This window comes from Eurosta solidaginis, unplaced genomic scaffold (assembly GCF_040869045.1).
Source record: "Eurosta solidaginis isolate ZX-2024a unplaced genomic scaffold, ASM4086904v1 ctg00001313.1, whole genome shotgun sequence".
In the NCBI taxonomy this organism is placed as follows: domain Eukaryota; kingdom Metazoa; phylum Arthropoda; class Insecta; order Diptera; family Tephritidae; genus Eurosta; species Eurosta solidaginis.
Genome location: NW_027137167.1, coordinates 92879 through 98509, shown reverse-complemented (window position 1 = coordinate 98509; position 5631 = coordinate 92879).

The following is a 5631-nucleotide window of genomic DNA, read 5'->3' as shown; positions in this document are numbered from 1 at the left end:
TTGTCTTTTATCCTGATGGGGACGAAACAACAACAAAAATTGAAGAGAAAAACGAAACATGGCAGACAGTTACGAGCACAGACTTGAACATGATATTGGCTGCAATAACTGCTCAAACATCGACAGTGGCATATCAGCTGGAATCGCAGGAGACACGTTTAACATCCAAGATGGAAGAACAGAAAACATATATGTCATCACAATTGGAATCCCAAGAGACACGAATAACATCGAAGATGGAAGAACAGAAAACATATATGGCATCCCAACTGGAATCACAGGAGGCACGCATTTCAGAAATGTCGTCACAAATGTCATCTCAACTGGAATCGCAGGAGACACGCATAACATCTAAGATTGAAGCACAGGAGACGCGTATTTCCGAAATGTCGGCACAAATTTCAGCACAGATATCATCTCAGAACTCCACACAACTAGAAGAGCAGGAAGTCCGTATATCATCGAAACTGGAAGCGCATATGGAAGAAAAACTAACCCAGTTTCATGAAGGCTTCAGGGGTCGACAAGATAAAATAGAGGCAGAGATGGATGCTTTGAAAGATAGGATCCAGGAATTACAATTAAATCGCCCAGCTGTTTCAGCGAGTAATCCAAAGGTAAAAACACAATCCTTTGACGGTTCTGTTCCTTTCCAGGTCTTTAAGCTTCAGTTTGAGAATACCGCAGCAATGAACAACTGGAATGCGGAAGATAAAGTTGCTGCACTCTTCGTAGCATTGAAAGGACTAGCTGCCGAAATCTTACAGACTATTCCAGAGTACGAACGGAACAGTTATGACACATTGATGGCTGCTGTAGAACGTTATGGAAGCGAGCATAGAAAACAGATATTCCAAATTGAGTTGCAAAACCGCTACCAAAAAGCAAATGTGACATTGCAGGAGTTTGCTTCAAATATTGAAAGATTGGCTCATCTTGCAAATGCGGACGCACCCGTGGAATACACTGAAAGGGTAAAAATCCAGAGCTTCATAAATGGCATACGGGATGTGGAAACGAAGCGGGCTACATATGCGAATCCAAAACTAACATTTGCTGAAACGGTATCACACGCACTAACTCAGGAAACAGCGTCACTTTTGAGTAAGCCCACATACAAAGCTCATCGCGTGGAAGTGGAAAGGCCAGACTGGGTAGACACAATTTTGGAAGCATTGAAGGGTACGCAGCCGAAGAATAATGATGCAGTCAAATGCTTTAAGTGTGGAAAGCCAGGGCATATTGCGCGTTATTGCAACACCAACCCTAACAGTTCCAATAATGTGGGTGGTCGTAAACGCAGAGCAGAGGGAGATGAGCAAATCTCCAAGACCACTCAATCGTTAAACTAATGCCCCATAATCTCTATCTCGCAGATTGGAAGAAGATCGAGCAATCTTACTGTTGGAGGACATGTGGATGGAAAGGAACGTTTACTGACTGTAGATACGGGTGCATCTCATTCCATCATTCGAGCGGATTTAGTCAACAAAAAGTTAAGACCATTGCTTGGAGCAAGATTACGTACAGCCACGGGAGAGGACACCCAGGTAATTGGAGAAGTAGAATGTGGAGTAGCAATTGGGAAAGTCACGGTATTACACAATTTTATAGCGGCAGGTATTGTTCATGAAATCATAATTGGAGTGGACTTCTTAATCAACCAAGGCATCAAAATCGATATGCAAAGCAAGACTATGCGATATAAGAATATGGATGTGCCACTTAATTTCGGCTACGAGAGAGGCTACAGCAGTAAACGAGTGCTGGTGGAAGAGAGTCAGCAAATACCACCAAAATCATAAACAGTCATCTGGGCAAAGGCTGATGGAGATTGTGGGACAAACAAATTGTGGGTTGTCGAAGCAGCAAACAAATCAGCACCGAACATACTTGTAGGAAAACCCCTGGCTATGACAAAACAAGATGGACGTATTCCGGTAAGAGTACTCAATGAGTTCAAGTCACCACTCAAACTGACCAAAGGAGCTATTTTGGTAAGATGCCAAGAGGCTGAAGTAATTATTAACTGTGAACAGCTCCAGGAACACGTTTCATCTAGTAATACTGGACTTTCATGTGACACACGGCATGGACGGAGGGGCTAGAGGAAGATTATCAGAGTAAGGCAAAGCAACTACTCCTAAAGTACGCAAATATATTTGACCAGGATGGTTCCAAACCAGGCCGCACCAATGTTGTGAAACATCAAATTGACACTGGCGATGTGAGGCCCATCCGTCAAGCTCCACGTAGTGTTCCACTGTCGAAGCGGGAAGTTGTAAGTCAAATTATACACGAAATGAGCGACAGCGGCGTCATCGAACCATCAGCTAGTCCCTGGAGCTCACCGGTAGTACTTGTAAAGAAGAAGGATGGAAAAATGAGGTTTTGTGTGGACTACCGGAAGTTGAATGACGTTACGAAAAAGGATAGCTACCAATTGCCAAGAATTGACGACACTCTGGACTCGCTATCTTGTACGGAATGGTTTTCCACACTGGACTTGAAAAGCGGCTACTGGCAACTGGAGGTGAAGGAGGAAGACAAAGAGAAAACAGCCTTCAGCGTCGGAGATGGTCTTTGGCAATTTACAGTAATGCCCTTTGGACTATGTAATGCACCAGCTACTTTCGAGAGACTCATGGATCAGGTATTGAAAGGACTCCATTCGAAAACATGCTTGGTGTACCTGGACGACATCATCGTATTGGGCAAGAACTTTGATGAACATCTCAAAAACTTAGATGAAGTTTTCCAGAGAATAGCTGGCGCTGGTCTGAAGTTAAGTCCCAAAAAGTGTGCGCTGTTAAAAAAGGAAGTAAATTATTTGGGTCACAAGGTAACGACAGAAGGTATCCGTACAGCGAATGAATGTATGCATGTGCGGTGGCACATTTATGTATTCGTAAAAAATGTTCCATTGTTAACCGTGAATATCTCTTTCATGGTTGGGTAAATGAAAAAAATTCATTTTTCCTTTTTTGTAGACCGTGAAATTTCCCATTTAAATGTCTAAAATATTTTGCTGTTTTTAAGCTACACAACTTTTAGCAAAACCTTATGGGTTTCAGAAATTAGTCAATTTTCGAGCGGTCAATTCCCTGCAAAAACTGGGGTAAAAGGTGGCTGTACGATTTTTGAGTGAGAAGATATATTCATTTACATAAAAGCTTTTCACGAAAACAAAAAACATCGATGAGGCACGCTTTCCCATTAACATGAAAAACTCATATTTGGTCACTATACTCCATTTATGGTCAGGAATTCGAAAATCTGTGTACCCTTTGAAAAAACCAAAATCGATTTTTTTTGGCCCACCCTAATGTACATACATGTGTGCAACTAAATAAATTATGCATTCGGGTGGCCGTGTATAAAGGATATAAATATTTAGGTTCTGACCTAAACATACCGGCCCCTTGCGGTAAGCAACAACTGTGGGAGGAATTCCATGCTTCAGCTGTCACGCGCATGTAGTACTTAAAAACTAGATTTAATTGTTTGTTTATTTTGAACAAATATGTATTGGCTGATGGCGCCCGTACTTGATTGATAATAGAGACCGCTGTAAGAAGAAAAGAATCAACATATTAAAGCTGAAAACAAGAACGGGTTACAAATCAACGTACTTTATTAGTATAAACCTCGTTTGGATTTCGAGTTTTTCGTAGTCTGGACGAAAAGGACATGTCCCCTTCCAGACTTCAACGAGTGTAAGATTATTTTCCATCTGGACAAAGAGGCCAAGTCTCCTTGCCAGATTGGGTTTATTTTGTTATTTTTGTTTTTAATTTTAATAAAATGTTTTGAATTTTGGTTGGGTGGCGAACGCTTTAATAATTTCGTGATATTTTGTTAAATTATATTGACCCTCTAACATGACTTTATGTGGCTGGCAACTCCATGGCGGGGAGATTCGACGTACGCGCAATAATTTATTGTCAATGGAGAAAAGAGATGACCGCGGTTAGGGCTCAAAACCGTTGTTCAACTGGTTAGTGATCACTTCCGTAAAGCTCCGTTGAGTGCATCTTATTTTCCCTATACATCGACTTTCGGGTTCCTGAATTGTAATTATAAGTGGAAACTAATATTTATTAAAGTTTAATCGCAATTATTTTTCACTTTCTGTGCCAAGGCCGAAAACTTGTAATTTGGACTACGACCTAAAAATTTGGTATTTCGAATATGATCGAAAGTTTGTAGCTTTATTTTTATTTTGTGACTATTTTTGTCACAAAATTCCTACCACTAGGCTTATCTTCTACTTCCGTAGTTGACACTTAGCCACTTTTGATGTTCTCCCTCTGACTTCCAGCTTTCGGGGTAGTTGCTACCTCGCTATTTGGGCCCATCTGTCCTAGAACTTTAGGCGTACTTGTCTTCTGTAAGCGGCTGCCCTGCCTCGTGGCTCTGGCACTAGGTCCTTTCCAAAATGTATTTGACCGAATGAGAAAAAATAATATCTGGGCCGAAATATCCAAAGAAAATGCAGCAGAATTTGTTGCAACAGGTGTTGAATTATATTCAATTACGCAAGGAGCTAATGAAGACACCACAGGCTTAATCGTGGTCTTTTCGATATTATTGTTATGGCTGCTGATACAGAACCCATAGATTCTAGTAAAATCGCCACTTTTGTGCAAAAATGATGGATCACAATTAAAATCGCAAATTCAACCCAGTAAACATGAAATTGGAAGACTTCTAATTTAAAGCGGTATATATAAGATGTACATATATTACAGTAGAATAATATGCAATGGATATACACATATAATACATATAATTTTGAATATCCTACTTTACTAACTACATATAACTGTAGTAAATTAATTTGGGTTGATTTTTCTGGCGCCAATTCAGAGAATGGCGGCCACCGTGGTGTGATGGTAGCGTGCTCCGCCTATCACACCGTATGCCCTGGGTTCAACTCCCGGAAAAAGCAACATCAAAACAAATTTTAGAAATAAGATTTTTCAATTAGAAGAAAATTTTTCTAAGCGGGGTCGCCCCTCGGCAGTGTTTGGCAAGCACTCCGGGTGTATTTCTGCCATGAAAAGCTCTCAGTGAAAACTCATCTGCTTTGCAGATGCCGTTCGGAGTCGGCATAAAACATGTAGGTCCCGTCCGGCCAATTTGTAGGGAAAATCAAGAGGAGCACGCCGCAAATTGGAAGAGAAGCTCGGCCTTAGATCTCTTCGGAGGTTATCGCGCCTTACATTTATTATTTTTTTTTTTTAATTCAGAGAACCGAGGGACTTCAACTTTTCCTTCTTCAAATTCAGTACTGTCCCTTTACTTCCCTTCTGCTAAATGTGGGTGCCGATAGGGATAATTGATATAAGGAGCGATAACCTCCGAAGAGATTTTAGGCCGAGCTGCTCTTCCAATTATCGTCGTGCTCCTTTTTAATTTTTCATATAAATTGGCGGGATGGGACCTACTTGTTTTTATACCGACTCCAAACGGAATCTGCAAGGCAGAGGAGTTTCCACTGAGAAGCTTTCCATGGCAGAAATACACTTGGAGTGCTTTCCGAGGGTGACCTCGCTTAGAAACATTTGCTTCTAATTGAAAAACTTGTTTCTAAAATTTTGATGTTGCTTTGCCTGGGGCTTCACGCCC